Below are 17,170 nucleotides of genomic sequence, written 5' to 3' on the forward strand. Positions count from 1 at the left end.
AGGGACAGTAATAATCTTTTCATGTACTCTTAACTTTCTTCTCTGAAAGGCTAGAAAATGTCTTATATATAGCAGTCATACTGTCATTTAGTCAAACCCAGTTTCTATTCTTCTTCAACTTCTAGATGAATGGAGGCTAAGTCTTTCAGACACAATGTGAATTTCCTAAGTGTCTGTGGACTACGTCTCCTATTTTTATTTCTCGAAGTTTCTCTCAAAGCGTGATAAAGAGTTTCACTCTATTGGTACTGTTAACTGCCAACCACTTTGAAGGCCTCCTCCTCCCCTTTTTTTCTTTTTTTTTTTTTTAGAATTTTTATTTATTTTTATTTATTTTATTTTATTTATTTATTTTTTAAATTTATTTATTATTGTTATACTTTAAGTTCTAGGGTACATGTGCATAACGTGCAGGTTTGTTACATATGTATACTTGTGCCATGTTGGTGTGCTGCACCCATCAACTCGTCAGCACCCATCAACTCGTCATTTACATCAGGTATAACTCCCAATAAAAATCCCTCCCCCCTCCCCCCCCCCCCCCCATGATAGGCCCCGGTGTGTGATGTTCCCCTTCCTGAGTCCAAGTGATCTCATTGTTCAGTTCCCACCTATGAGTGAGAACATGCGGTGTTTGGTTTTCTGTTCTTGTGATAGTTTGCTAAGAATGATGGTTTCCAGCTGCATCCATGTCCCTACAAAGGACACAAACTCATCCTTTTTTATGGCTGCATTGTATTCCATGGTATATATGTGTCACGTTTTCTTAATCCAATCTGTCACTGATGGACATTTGGGTTGATTCCAAGTCTTTGCTATTGTGAATAGTGCCGCAATAAACATACGTGTGCATGTGTCTTTATAGCAGCATAATTTATAATCCTTTGGGTATATACCCAGTAATGGGATGGCTGGGTCATATGGTACATCTAGTTCTAGATCCTTGAGGAATCGCCATACTGTTTTCCATAATGGTTGAACTACTTTACAATCCCACCAACAGTGTAAAAGTGTTCCTATTTCTCCACATCCTCTCCAGCCCCTGTTGTTTCCTGACTTTTTAATGATCGCCATTCTAACTGGTGTGAGATGGTATCTCATTGTGGTTTTGATTTGCATTTCTCTGATGGCCAGTGATGATGAGCATTTTTTCATGTGTCTGTTGGCTGTATGCATGTCTTCTTTTGAGAAATGTCTGTTCATATGCTTTGCCCACTTTTTGATGGGGTTGTTTGTTTTTTTCTTGTAAATTTGTTTGAGTTCTTTGTAGGTTCTGGATATTAGCCCTTTGTCAGATGAGTAGATTGCAAAAATTTTCTCCCATTCTGTAGGTTGCCTGTTCACTCTGATGGTAGTTTCTTTTGCTGTGCAGAAGCTCTTTAGTTTAATGAGATCCCATTTGTCAATTTTGGCTTTTGCTGCCGTTGCTTTTGGTGTTTTAGACATGAAGTCTTTGCCCACGCCTATGTCCTGAATGGTACTACCTAGGTTTTCCTCTAGGATTTTTATGGTATTAGGTCTAACATTTAAGTCTCTATCCATCTTGAATTAATTTTCGTATAAGGAGTAAGGAAAGGATCCAGTTTCAGCTTTCTACTTATGGCTAGCCAATTTTCCCAGCACCATTTATTAAATAGGGAATTCTTTCCCCATATCTTGTTTCTCTCAGGTTTGTCAAAGATCAGATGGCTGTAGATGTGTGGTATTATTTCTGAGGACTCTGTTCTGTTCCATTGGTCTATATCTCTGTTTTGGTACCAGTACCATGCTGTTTTGGTTACTGTAGCCTTGTAGTATAGTTTGAAGTCAGGTAGCGTGATGCCTCCAGCTTTGTTCTTTTGACTTAGGATTGTCTTGGAGATGCGGGCTCTTTTTTGGTTCCATATAAACTTTAAAGCAGTTTTTTTTCCAATTCTGTGAAGAAACGCATTGGTAGCTTGATGGGGATGGCATTGAATCTATAAATTACCTTGGGCAGTATGGCCATTTTCACGATATTGATTCTTCCTATCCATGAGCATGGTATGTTCTTCCATTTGTTTGTGTCCTCTTTTATTTCACTGAGCAGTGGTTTGTAGTTCTGCTTGAAGAGGTCCTTTACATCCCTTGTAAGTTGGATTCCTAGGTATTTGATTCTCTTTGAAGCAATTGCGAATGGAAGTTCATTCCTGATTTGGCTCTCTGTTTGTCTGTTACTGGTGTATAAGAATGCTTGTGATTTTTGCACATTAATTTTGTATCCTGAGACTTTGCTGAAGTTGCTTATCAGCTTAAGGAGATTTTGGGCTGAGACAATGGGGTTTTCTAAATATACAATCATGTCATCTGCAAACAGGGACAATCTGACTTCTTCTTTTCCTAACTGAATACCCTTGATTTCTTTCTCTTGCCTAATTGCCCTAGCCAGAACTTCCAACACTATGTTGAATAGGAGTGGTGAGAGAGGGCATCCCTGTCTTGTGCCAGTTTTCAAAGGGAATTTTTCCAGTTTTTGCCCATTCAGTATGATATTGGCAGTGGGTTTGTCAGAAATAGCTCTTATTATTTTGAGGTACGTTCCATCAATACCAAATTTATTGAGCGTTTTTAGCATGAAGGGCTGTTGAATTTTGTCAAAAGCCTTTTCTGCATCTATTGAGACAATCATGTGGTTCTTGTCTTTGGTTCTGTTTATATGCTGGATTATGTTTATTGATTTGCGAATGTTGAACCAGCCTTGCATCCCAGGGATGAAGCCCACTTGATCATGGTGGATAAGCTTTTTGATGTGTTGCTGAATCTGGTTTGCCAGTATTTTACTGAGGATTTTTGCATCGATGTTCATCAGGGATATTGGTCTAAAATTCTCTTTTTTTGTTGTGTCTCTGCCAGGCTTTGGTATCAGGATGATGTTGGCCTCATAAAATGAGTTAGGGAGGATTCCCTCTTTTTCTATTGATTGGAATAGTTTCAGAAGGAACGGTACCAACTTCTCCTTGTACCTCTGGTAGAATTCAGCTGTGAATCCATCTGGTCCTGGACTTTTTTTGGTTGGTAGGCTATTAATTATTGCCTCAATTTCAGAGCCTGCTATTGGTCTATTCAGGGATTCAACTTCTTCCTGGTTTAGTCTTGGAAGAGTGTAAGTGTCCAGGAAATTATCCATTTCTTCTAGATTTTCCAGTTTATTTGCGTAGAGGTGTTTATAGTATTCTCTGATGGTAGTTTGTATTTCTGTGGGGTCGGTGGTGATATCCCCTTTATCATTTTTAATTGCGTTGATTTGATTCTTCTCTCTTTTCTTCTTTATTAGTCTGGCTAGTGGTCTGTCAATTTTGTTGATCTTTTCAAAAAACCAACTCCTGGATTCATTGATTTTTTGTAGGGTGTTTTGTGTCTCTATCTCCTTCAGTTCTGCTCTGATCTTAGTTATTTCTTGCCTTCTGCTAGCTTTCAAATGTGTTTGCTCTTGCTTCTCTAGTTCTTTTAATTGCGATGTTAGAGTGTCAATTTTAGATCTTTCCTGCTTTCTCTTGTGGGCATTTAGTGCTATAAATTTCCCTCTACACACTGCTTTAAATGTGTCCCAGAGATTCTGGTATGTTGTATCTTTGTTCTCATTGGTTTCAAAGAACATCTTTATTTCTGCCTTCATTTCGTTATGTACCCAGTAGTCATTCAGGAGCAGGTTGTTCAGTTTCCATGTAGTTGAGCGGTTTTGATTGAGTTTCTTAGTCCTGAGTTCTAGTTTGATTGCACTGTGGTCTGAGAGACAGTTTGTTATAATTTCTGTTCTTGTACATTTGCTGAGGAGTGATTTACTTCCAATTACGTGGTCGATTTTGGAGTAAGTACGATGTGGTGCTGAGAAGAATGTATATTCTGTTGATTCGGGGTGGAGAATTCTATAGATGTCTATTAGGTCTGCTTGCTGCAGAGATGAGTTCAATTCCTGGATATCCTTGTTAACTTTCTGTCTCGTTGATCTGTCTAATGTTGACAGTGGAGTGTTGAAGTCTCCCATTATTATTGTATGGGAGTCTAAGTCTCTTTGTAAGTCTCTAAGGACTTGCTTGATGAATCTGGGTGCTCCTGTATTGGGTGCATATATATTTAGGATAGTTAGCTCTTCCTGTTGAATTGATCCCTTTACCATTATGTAATGGCCTTCTTTGTCTCTTTTGATCTTTGATGGTTTAAAGTCTGTTTTATCAGAGACTAGTATTGCAACCCCTGCTTTTTTTTGTTCTCCATTTGCTTGGTAAATCTTCCTCCATCCCTTTATTTTGAGCCTATGTATGTCTCTGCGTCTGAGATGGGTCTCCTGAATACAGCAGACTGATGGGTCTTGACTCTTGATCCAGTTTGCCAGTCTGTGTCTTTTAATTGGAGCATTTAGTCCATTTACATTTAAGGTTAAGATTGTTATGTGTGAACTTGATCCTGCCATTATGATATTAACTGGTTATTTTGCTCGTTAGTTGATGCAGTTTCTTCCTAGCCTCGATGGTCTTTACATTTTGGCATGTTTTTGCAATGGCTGGTACCGGTTGTTCCTTTCCATGTTTAGTGCTTCCTTCAGGGTCTCTTGTAAGGCAGGCCTAGTGGTGACAAAATCTCTAAGCATTTGCTTATCTGTAAAGGATTTTATTTCTCCTTCACTTATGAAACTTAGTTTGGCTGGATATGAAATTCTGGGTTTAAAATTCTTTTCTTTAAGAATGTTGAATATTGGCCCCCACTCTCTTCTGGCTTGGAGAGTTTCTGCCGAGAGATCTGCTCTTAGTCTGATGGGCTTCCCTTTGTGGGTAACCCGACCTTTCTCTCTGGCTGCCCTTAAGATTTTTTCCTTCATTTCAACTTTGGTGAATCTGGCAATTATGTGTCTTGGAGTTGCTCTTCTCGAGGAGTATCTTTGTGGCGTTCTCTGTATTTCCTGGATTTGAATGTTGGCCTGCCCTACTAGGTTGGGGAAGTTCTCCTGGATGATATCCTGAAGAGTGTTTTCCAACTTGGTTCCATTTTCCCCCTCACTTTCAGGCACCCCAATCAGACCTAGATTTGGTCTTTTTACATAATCCCATACTTCTTGCAGGCTTTGTTCATTTCTTTTTCTTCTTTTTTCTTTTGGTTTCTCTTCTCGCTTCATTTCATTCATTTGATCCTCAATCGCTGATACTCTTTCTTCTAGTTGATTGAGTCGGTTACTGAAGCTTGTGCATTTGTCACGTATTTCTCGTGTCATGGTTTTCATCTCTTTCATTTCGTTTATGACCTTCTCTGCATTAATTACTCTAGCCATCAATTCTTCCACTTTTTTTTCAAGATTTTTAGTTTCTTTGCGCTGGGTACGTAATTCTTCCTTTAGCTCTGAGAAGTTTGATGGACTGAAGCCTTCTTCTCTCATCTCGTCAAAGTCATTCTCCGTCCAGCTTTGATCCATTGCTGGCGATGAGCTGCACTCCTTTGCCGGAGGAGATGCGCTCTTATTTTTTGAATTTCCAGCTTTTCTGCCCTGCTTTTTCCCCATCTTTGTGGTTTTATCTGCCTCTGGTCTTTGATGATGGTGATGTACTGATGGGGTTTTGGTGTAGGTGTCCTTCCTGTTTGATAGTTTTCCTTCTAACAGTCAGGACCCTCAGCTGTAGGTCTGTTGGAGATTGCTTGAAGTCCACTCCAGACCCTGTTTGCCTGGGTATCAGCAGTAGAGGCTGCAGAAGATAGAATATTACTGAACAGCGAGTGTACCTGTCTGATTCTTGCTTTGGAAGCTTCCTCTCAGGGGTGTACTCCACCCTGTGAGGTGTAGGGTGTCAGACTGCCCCTAGTGGGGGATGTCTCCCAGTTAGGCTACTCAGGGGCCAGGGACCCACTTGAGCAGGGAGTCTGTCCCTTCTCAGATCTCAACCTCCGTGTTGGGAGATCCACTGCTCTCTTCAAAGCTGTCAGACAGAGTCGTTTGTGTCTGCAGAGGTTTCTGCTGTTTTTGTTATTGTTTACTGTGCCCTGTGCCCAGAGGTGGAGTCTACAGAGACAGGCAGGTTTCCTTGAGCTGCTGTGAGCTCCACCCAGTTCGAGCTTCCCAGCAGCTTTGTTTACCTACTTAAGCCTCAGCAATGGCGGGCGCCCCTCCCCCAGCCTCGCTGCTGCCTTGCCGCGATATGGCAGACTGCTGTGCTAGCAATGAGGGAGGCTCCGTGGGTGTGGGACCCTCCTGGCCAGGTGTGGGATATGATCTCCTGGTGTGCCTGTTTGCTTAAAGCTCAGTATTGGGGGGGGAGTTACCCGATTTTCCAGGTGTTGTGTGTCTCAGTTCCCCTGGCTAGGAAAAGGGATTCCCTTCCCCCTTGAGCTTCCCAGGTGAGGCGATGCCTCGCCCTGCTTCAGCTCTCGCTGGTCAGCTGCAGCAACTGACCAGCACCGATCGCCCGGCACTCCCCAGTGAGATGAACCCAGTACCTCAGTTGAAAATGCAGAAATCACTGGTCTTCTGTGTCACTCGCGCTGGGAGTTGGAGACTGGAGCTGTTCCTATTCGGCCATCTTCCCCTTTTTTTCTTTTTCCGCACATGTAGTCAAGCAGTAAGAAAACTCAGAGTCCCTCTCCCTTGGCTATGGCAGGGAAGTTCAAACCATTTAAATCCTCACCTATTGGAGCTGAGGGTAAGGGACTCACTTGGATCCAACCCTTAACCCCATTAAATACCAGAACTCCACTGCCTCTTCCTTAGGTTTCACTTCTCACTGAACCTGAAGGCTTTTTGTTGTGGATTATTTTGCCCTTTAGTAGGTAATAATACCATGTAAGTAATAAATTTGTTTCATTTCCTTTCAGTCTTGATATCTATAAATTACTAAGGGCAGGAATGGTGTAGAGTTGCCTAGTATTCACCAAATAAAGTAAAACACACACACACACACACACACACACACACACACACACACACACACTGAGAGAAAAATCTAGAGAAACATCGTTGCCACACACAGTTTTCTTGCTTGCTCCTGATAAATATAACTTTCTCTATCCACGAGTTCAATTAACAACTTTGGATAGGAAATATTCATAAGGAAAAATGGATGGGCTGCATGAAAGGAGAGTGTTCTACCTGACTTTATTCACTAATCAGAATATGCCTCAAAACTGGGTAGCAAAAACTGAGCTGTGGGTTTTGAGAAAGATTCCAATAACAAGAAAAATGTACAAACATTTTTATTACTGTTTATCCCTAAGCAATACAGCATAACACAATTTGTATAGCATTTACATTGTATTAAGTATTACAAGGAATCTAAAAAGGATTTAAAATACATGAGAGAATATAAGTAGGTTATATCCAAATACTAGGCCTTTTTTTTGGGGGGGGGGACGGAGTCTCGCTCTGTTGCCCAGGCTGGAGTGCAGTGGCCGGATCTCAGCTCACTGCAAGCTCCGCCTCCCAGGTTTACACCATTCTCCTGCCTCAGCCTCCCGAGTAGCTGGGACTACAGGCGCCCGCCACGGCGCCCGGCTAGTTTTTTGTATTTTTTAGTGGAGACGGGGTTTCACCATGTTAGCCAGGATGGTCTCGATCTCCTGACCTCGTGATCCTCCCGTCCCGGCCTCCCAAAGTGCAGGGATTACAGGCTTGAGCCACCGCGCCCGGCCAAGGATTTGAGCATCTGCATTTTGGTATCTGTTGGGGGATGGGAGGTGGGGCAGCAGGTCCTGGAATCCATCCCCTATGGATACTGAGAGACAAACATACATAGAAGCTACAAAAGTGAATTACTTATTTCGCCTCTTGCTGTTGACTTAAGGAAAACTATGCACTGTATCATCAGTATAGAGAGTTCTTGAAAACCCTAGATCCTCCCAAGGTTTGAATAGGTTTTGAAAATAGTGAGATGTGGTGTTAGCTCAAATAGAGAAAAGAGAAGCAAACCTCTAGGGAAAACCATTTCCCGTTTTAGAAGCAAGTTTGAAGTGGCAGATGACTATTCCTTTTTCTACTGAAAATATTTTCTTGGGCTTCCTGTCAAGTAATGTGAGTTGCAAAAGACGTTGAAGATTGGACCAACTAATGAAATGGAATCAGGACATGGTTTCATAAAATAAGAGTGTATTTTTTTTTTTTTTTGGTAATTTATTTATAGTTTCCTTTTTTTGTTTACTTTTTTAACTTATTTATATTCCAAATAAGGTTTGTCATTTAACTAAACTTTTTATTTTGCCCCACATATCATTCCTATGGCTTCTTAGATTTAATAGGATAATAAAATTTCTAAAGCAGCCTGGTCTATGGCTTCCTTAAATTAAAACTGCCTCTTTTACCAAAGTTACTAAAGACAAACATAAATAATCATGACCAATATATAAAGATATGAATGACATTTACAGAGAATAACTTTACTCAGTTATATAGGGTTACCCATAAACAAAGGGAATTTACTAGCTTCAATTAAAAAAAAAATCTCATGGCATCTATGATATTTACTTCTGTCATCTCCACATTCAAAGGAAAACAAACACAGATTATCCACAGTTAATCACTTTTTATTTTACAAATGCTCTGTAAACAAAATGCTTCTCACACCTATTCAGTACAATTAAAACATAATAATATAGCTTTGCCAAAAGGTGTATTCCAAAGTTATCAGTTAGATTTATTAACTGATAAAGATGCACAATTTAATGTGAATGTTTCCTTTAGTGAATGTACAGAATTCTCTCAAAGTTAAATTATTCAAAACATATCTAAACTCATCTAACTCAAAAATGTAGAATTCTTATATTCAATATCTGCACATTCTCACATACAAAATATAATCTAAATGTTATTTTTAACAATGTAAAATTTGTTTCTCTCTTTGTTATTGCCAAGATTCCACTGACTGTTGAAATATAAAAGAAAAACAGCATTAAATCAGGTGTGATAAAATCACCTTTTTCTGTTTATCTCCACTACTGGCATTTATTGGCACTTGGAAACTATTTATAAACTCATATTCTTATTGCTAACATCAATTATTATGCAAATACTTGAAATTTTTACTGACTTCATAAATAATGCATGAAAGTCTATAGACTTCAACTAGTGAGCATTATCTTTTGTGGTTTATAAATACAGAATACAGAATAAGGTATAGTTTGGATGAGTCTGAACAACAGATGTTTCTGCTTTATGAATTCTGGTCAAATCATTTGGAAAGAGTTTTATTTATACAATAAGCATCTGCATTTTGGAAAGTTAAACTAAAAATTATTTTGTCATTTTCTCTAATAGCTTGGGACCTACATAAATCTATTAAGTTGACCATAAATAGAACTGAAGGTGATAGTAGAGGTGTTTAAAATAAGTTTGGATAGTTTTTACACATGTAAATCTATAACATACCTTTACCAAAACCTAATATTTAAGAAGAATTAATGGAAATTATACAGTTATTCCAACTCTAAAGTTTTATGACACAAATATATTATTTACATAGTATCTTCACATTAATTTTGTTTAAAAATCTCCATTATACTTTAGAGGGGATTTCAATGAGAATATGTATACCCCATCACATTTTATCAAGTTGAAAACTGATTATGGAACTTTTTGTAGGTACAGAGCAAGTTTAATCCATTTAACTGATGCCAGACTTCAGGTGTTTATGAATAACTATCAAGTATTCCTTTAATAATTTTTCTTTACAGGCTAGTCATCCTTACTTCCTTCAAGTAATTGTTAATTTGCTTGATGCCAGGAGCTCTAAATTATGTAGAACTCATTTTGCTAATTTCCATTATAATATATATTTTGTACAAAAATTTGCATCCTCAACACCCACAGTTCAGTTTTTGCTGCCCAGTTTTGACGCATATTCTGATTAGTGAACAAAATCATGCAGAAAACTCTTTTATTAAAAATAACCAAAACATAGTTGGGAGGGGGTGGTTAGGGCATATATTTTTGACCTTTATTTATCTCTTAGCCAATACTAAGTATTTTCACATATAATCCTATAAAATGCTTCTCCGTGTTACACTTGAATACTCAAAGTTTTGAGGTTATATATAGAATTTCACAATTGCCTTTTTATTTCTCTATTCAACAAATTCTACCACTTAGACACTGGCTTTCTCTGTTTCTTCTGTGATAGTTGATAGAATTTTACCTATATTTACCCCAATAAATGAATTATCCAGCTATATTTTGCACAGGGGTCCTGCTAATCTTCTTGTATTGTTCCAATTTTAGTATATGTGCTGCCAAAGCAAGCACCAGCTATTTCTGAAGAACTGATATATACTACTAAGAACACAAGATAAAGAGAATCCTAGGAATAAAGTTGGTAAGCCATTTTTTAAAATTCTGTTTCCTATCCTTTCCTTTTCCTTCTTGTCTTCCATTCTAGAGCTGATTCACAGGAATCCTTCAAACAATTCTTGGATAGGTCTTTCTGGAGTCCCTTCAAAAGTTCCTGTTTATAGATGCACATAAGATATGAGAGGGCCAGAATTCTTCATGAGTCCAACTCTTTTGTTGGAACTCAAGAAAATAGACTAGATTGGAGAGTAGAACTAGACTTTTTGAGTCATGTTTTAATAATGACTACTCCGCATGTACACATTTAGATGCTGTCCCCAGTTGAAGAGTTCTGTCCACTGTCAAAATTCATGTCCACCTGGAATCTCAGAATGTGAGCTTATTTGGAAATAAGATTTTGCAGACGTAGTTAGTTAAGATGAGGTCATACTGGAGTAGGGTGGGCCATAAATCCAATCACTAGTGTCTTTGTAAGAAAGGGAAATTCAGACACAGAGACACAGAAGCACACAAAGAAGGTCATGCAAAGAAGGAGGCAGAGATAGGAAGAAAGCAGTTACAAACCTACCAGAAGAAGGATATCTGAGAGCCCTCAGAAGACTCAGAAGACTGGAAGAGGCAAGGAAAGTTCCTTCCCTAGAGCCCTCAGAGGAAGCTCCGCCCTCAGTGGAAGCACCTTCTAACCTCCAGAACTATGAAAGAATACATACCTGTTATTTTTAAGCCGCCAGGTTTAAGGTAATTTGCTATGGCAGCTCTAGAAAACAAATATACACAGGATTCTTCTTTCGAATAGGTCTGAAGGAGATGTGTATATACAAATTTATATATTTATAAACATATAACAGATTTATATATTTATAAATATAAAACAGATTTATATAATTTTATAAACATAAAATAAATTTATATAGTTTTGTAAATATAAGCTTAATTTTTAATTACTAAATTTTTTTCTGTAGGCTCTCAATTAATAAGGCAAATACACAATGGCCAAACAGAATAATAACTGCCCTTTATTATTGTAAAATAATAATACTGTTTTTTTACTTATAGATTATAAAGAATTACTGTGGGCAATTTAAAGCCTTTTCAAAAATGGCTTAAAACTAAATCTATAGTATTCAAACATAATTATAGGGCATTTCTTGTTTGAAATTATTTATCCTATTATACTTTATATACAATATCCAATTTTATATTTCTACTTTAATATATTCAGCATTTAGCTCTGGACTCAAGATTATCGAACCATAGCCATTTATTTCAATTTCATATTTTGTCTTCATGTAGAAAATCCAAAATTTTATTTAAAATTTGGAATTCTCAAATTCTTAAACATGAACTGAGAAGAAAACATAGTATGGTAACATCTTAAAATGTTTAGTAAAGTTAATGCATCACATGTAATATATCCAGAATCGTATTCAACTGATATTTAATAAATATATCTGTGGATTATTCCTTTGAAGTAATATGTTAAGCATACACATGCTTAGAGATACAGGTACATACATGGTTCAATATGGTGTTTTATTCCTTGCCTATAATTACATGGGTAAAAAGAATACATATTTATGCTGAAATGAAACCATTTTGCTTTCTAAAAAGAAACTCAGACACATTTCTAAGTGCATTGACAGCAAATGCTAATACATTTACATACATTATTTTGTCTTTTAACCTTTTCAAGCAACATCGTGCAAGGATATGTAGGTTACATTTGATCAGTTTTCAGATGTTTTGGCAGGTTTTGAGAAATTTTGTTTTATATCTTTGATAAAGTTTGACTGTGTCCCCACCCATACATCATCTTGAATTTTAATTCCCATAATTCCCATGTGTTGTGGGAGGGATCCAGTGGGAGGTAATTTAATCATGGGGGTGATAACTCTCCTGCTGTTCTTGTGATAGTGAATTAGTTCTCACAAGATATCATGGTTTCATAAGGGGTTTTTCCCTTTTTGCTTAGCACTTCTCCTTCCTGCTGCCATGTTTCGAAGAATGTGTTTACTTCCCCTTCCAGTATGATTGTAAGTTTCCTGAGGCCTCTCCAGCCCTGTGGAACTGTGAGTTAATTAAACCTCTTTTCTTTATAAATAACCAAGTCTCAGGTATTTCTTTATAGCAGCATGAGAATGGACTAATACAGAAAACTGGTAGTGCAGAGAGTGGGGTGCTGCTGTAAAGATACCCAAAAATGTGGAAACAACATTGGAACTGGGTAACAGGCAGAGGCTGGAAGAGTTTGGGGGACTTAGAAGAACACAGGAAGATTTGGGAAAGTTTAGAATTTCCTAGAGATTTGTCGAATGGTTTTGACCAAAATGCTTAAGGTGATATGGACAATTAAGTCAAGGTTGAGGTCTTGATGGAGATAAGGAATTTGTTGGGAATTGGAGTATAGGTCACTCTTGCTATGGAGGGAGACTGGAAGCATTTTTCCCTGCAGAACTTTGAACTTGAGAGAGATGATTCAGGGTATCTGGCAGAAAAAAAAAAATTTAAGTGCCAAAGCATTCAAGAGGAAGCAGAGCATAAAAGATTTGAAAATTTGCAGCCTGATGATGTGAGAGAAAAGATAACCTCATTTTCTGGGGAGAAATTCAAGCCAATAGGGAAAATGTCTTGAGGATATGTCAGAGACCTTTACAACAGCCCCTCTCATCATAGGCCTGAAGCCCTAGGAGGGAAAAATGGTTTTGTGCCCCTCTTCCCACAACCCATGCAGCCTCAGGACATGGTGCCGTATTTCCCAACTGCTTCAGCTCCAGCCATGGCTAAAAGGGGTCAGTGTACAGCTCAGGCTGTTGTATCAGTGGGTACGAGCCCTAAGCCTTGGCAGCTTCCACATGGTATTGGGTCTGCAGGTACACAGAAGTCAAGAAAAGAGCTTTGTGAACCTCTGTCTAGATTTTAGAGGATGTATGGAAATGCCTGGATATCCAGGCACAAGTTTGCTATGGGGGCAGAGCCTTCATGGAGGGCCTCTCCTGAGGAAATGCAGAAAGGAAATGTGGGGTTGGTGCCCCTACACAGCACTGTCTGGTGGAGCAGTGAGAAGAGAGCCACCATCCTCCAGACCCCACAGTGGTAGATTCATCCACAGCTTGCACTGTGCACCTGGAAAAGCCACAGACACTGAATGTCAGCCTGTGAAAGCAGCTGAAGGTGGACCATACCCTGCAAAGCGACAGAGGCAGAACTGCCCAAGGCTGTAGCAGCTCACCTCTTGGAATGGCATAACTTAGATGTGAGACCTGGAGTCAAAGGAGATCATTTTGCAACTTTAAAGTTTAATGACTGCCCTATTGGATTTTGGACTTGAATGGGGCCTGAAGCCCCTTTGTGTTGGCCAATTACCCCTGTTTGGAATGAGTGTATTTAACCAATGACTGTATCACCATTGTATCCAGGATGTAACTAACTTACTTTTGATTTTACACATCTATAGGCAGAAGGAACTTGCCTTGTCTCAGATGAGACTTTGACTTGAACTTTCAAGTACATGCTGGAATGAGTTAAAACTTTGGGGAACTGTGGGAAGGTCATGATTGTTTTTTGAAATGTGAGTACATGAGATTTGGGAGGGACCAGGGGTAGAATGATACGGTATGGCTGTGTCTCCACCCAAATCTCTTCTTGAATTGTAGTTCCCATAATCTTCACATGTCATGGGAGGGACCCAGTAGGAGGTTATTTAATCGTGGGGTTGGTTAACCTCATACTGTTCTTATGATAGTGAGTTATCCCTAGGTATGATGGTTTTATTAGGGGCGTCTCCCCCTTAACTCAGAACTTCTGTTTCTTGCTGCCATGTGAAGGACATGTTCACTTCCCCTTCTGACATGACTGTAAGTTTCCTGAGACCTCCCCAGCCCTATGGAACTGTGAGTTTATTAAACCTCTTATCTTTATAAATTACCCAGTCACAGGCATTTCTTCACAGTGGTGTGAGAACGGACTAATACAATCTTTTTTAGCTTTCGTTTTTTAGTGATGCAATTCAAGTTAAGGGAAGAAGAGTGTGGTAAAAATCAGCCTTGTTAAGACTTCTATAAATCATGAATTCAGCAGCTAATTCAAAGCACAATTTTTTACATGGTACAAAACTATCTATTGCAGATGACTAATTTCAACTCTATCAAAGTGACAAAAAAAGAGCCATCAACATCAGCCCTCCTCAAAAATGTGTGCACTATTTTACTAACAAACAGTAACACCTAAACAATGAACAATATTAGGAAGATAAAAACCCATAATGTAATGTACTATTTGACAGCCAAGTACTTTAACAATGTCCTATCCTTTCTATTACCTCTGGATACTTTATTCTTCTGCTAACATCAGCCCTCCTAATCTTTCACATTACATTCCTATATTGTAGCATTTCAGAATTTTCTGCCTCACAGTTGGAATGTTACCAGATATTCCTCAGTGTATGGACCACCTGCTATTGCTCTCAGCTCATGTTTGGATAAAACTGGTTTATGTAAAATTTTATTTTTTTCTTCTGGTAAATGAAAGCTAATTTGCAATATGTTTCCATGGGAAAATTCTAGGCATAAAAATCATATAACCACATCTAAAATTGCTAAACAACATTTTTAAAATACTTAAAATTTAATGATAAATCATAGTCATAAGCCCATAAAATAAAGTAATATCAAAATGAAAATTAGGAACACAAAAGTATGTGCTACAGGGAAAAATATAATCCAAAAGTTTTCAAACAGTCTACAAAGTCTATAAAATCTATGTATTGAGTTTCTACTATGCATTCAGCACTGTTTTATGACCAAACATCATAAAATATTCTTGTTGTAAGTGGAGAAGTTTAGGCTGTATATGGGATGTTGTTATCATACATCAACGGCCACTGAATAACAATAAAAACTCGCATTCTGTTCTTACGAAGGCATGCTTGTAATGGCTACTGCCAAATGAGACTCTATTTTACAATAGAGTGTGCATTTCTTATATATGTTTTGTGTATCTCCATTATTTAAAGAATGTCTCTCCGTATGCTTTTCTCTTAAGATTCTGTTCTACTTTACTTTTAGACAACTAGCTTTTATTGTTTATTCCGTAGACTCTCTATTTGTTTCTCACCAATCAATGTTGGGCATGAAGCCAGGCCGAACAGAAGCCCTTAGTCCATGGAGAATTACTTTTTTTCACACTACCATAAGAATATCTTAAAAATTTTCCAATATGTCAATGTAAAACTTAGAAAAGTTTAATCATTCCACATTGCCTTTGGCATTAAAATTAAATATCTGGCTTAATATATAAAGCCTTTCACAGTTTAGCTTAATGGCAGCTATCTTCTTCCCATACAATTCACTCAGCCTCAAAACTTGAAACTGCATATCCATTCATGGTTCTTTGCTTTTTTCCCTGCTTGCCAGGCTGTATCTAAGTTATATCAGATAGATTACTCAGTGTTATCTCTTTTATACACCCTCTGTCATGTTTACAGAGTGAATCGTCTCTATGGCTAATAGTTTATATAGACATCTATCATAGATTATGTTTTTAGTTATATATATTTACTTGTAGAACTTGTTCTTTGATTACAGGCATTCACCATACATGCCTCCTTCTGACTTCCTTCAAAACATACTTCAGTGACTGAACTCAACAGGCACTATAGCCTAGTAGTAAAAACAACATATTCAGGGGCCAAGATTCTTGCCTTTGGATCCCAGGGCCATGTACTACTAGCTTTCTGACCTTGAGCAAGTTACTTACTTAAACTTTCAGTATCATAAGTTTCATTACTAGTGTGTTCATACTAGTGTAGAGCAGGTTCTTAATGTTGTTTCATTCAACAGCCTTCCATTGTAACATTGATGAGAAAAAACAAACAAATTCCTGGTGGGAGCCACTGTATGTATAGAGTTTGCCCCTTATCCCCATGTCTGTGTGGGTTTTCTCTGGGTACTCTGCCTTCCTTTCATATCTCAAAAATATGTATGTCATGTTCATTGGTTGTCTACATGGTCTTAAAATGAGAGAGAGCGAGAGAGAGAGTCTGTGTGTGTGTGTGTGTGTGTGTGTGTGTGTGTATGTGCGTGTGTGAGTGCCCTTGATAGAATAGTGTCATGTACAAAGGTTGTTCCCACCTTCTTCCCTGAGTTGCCCAGAAAGGCTCTGGCCACCTGCGACAGGAACAAGAAGGCAAATAATTATCTTACTTGTTTTTATTAATTTTTCTTAAAAGTTCATAAAACTCATATTTACTTCAATATTTCATATTATAAATATTTTTATCTTTATTTAGAAGCTTGATATTTTCATGACAAGAATTACATCATAGGAACTTAACTCTTGTTTATATCAATTAGCCTATGATCAAGTTTGTTCCTATATAAGTTGTTTTGCATGAAGTCATAGTTGTCAAGAACCTATTGAGGATGTTAAGTGAGGATTTACAGTATAAAATTCTTAGGTTATTTGGAGAAAAATGACTTAATATAATTAGTCCCATAATGTAAAGATTTTAGAGACTGACACGAAGGCAGTGTTTTATGAGGATATTAGAAAAAGACAGGTGAGAGACAGGATAGAAATAAGAAAAATAAATAGTAAAACCATTCTTTCCAAGAAAGAATAATTTCTACATGTAATCATAAAATTGTAGTATTGGATGGATTTACTAAAAAATCCATTCCAGCGCTCATATGAAAGAACTGAAGGCCTGTGAAGTCACACAAGTTTAAAGCAGATATGGGAATAAACTCCTATTTCATTGGTCTCTTCACCCATAGGTTTTTGTGTTATCCTTGACTAAAATCTGCAACATGTTTTCCTTATGCCATATCTTGCTCTTAATATTTGTAGGCTTTCTGTGACAGTTTGTTGACTATTTGACTTAGCTCTTTCTGCTTGCCA

At 37.9% G+C, this 17,170-nt stretch overlaps 1 protein-coding gene and 1 pseudogene across 11 annotated transcripts in view; both read right to left on the minus strand.

Annotated features, from left to right (window-relative positions):
• The window catches only part of LOC105496640 (protocadherin related 15), a 1,825,405-nt gene that overhangs the window by 630,954 nt on the left and 1,177,281 nt on the right, over positions 1 to 17,170 (minus strand). The window lies entirely within an intron of this gene.
• LOC112429333 (U6 spliceosomal RNA) lies at positions 10,136 to 10,228 on the minus strand (annotated as a pseudogene).

The sequence above is a fragment of the Macaca nemestrina genome, chromosome 9 (assembly GCF_043159975.1).
Source record: "Macaca nemestrina isolate mMacNem1 chromosome 9, mMacNem.hap1, whole genome shotgun sequence".
Lineage (NCBI taxonomy): Eukaryota > Metazoa > Chordata > Mammalia > Primates > Cercopithecidae > Macaca > Macaca nemestrina.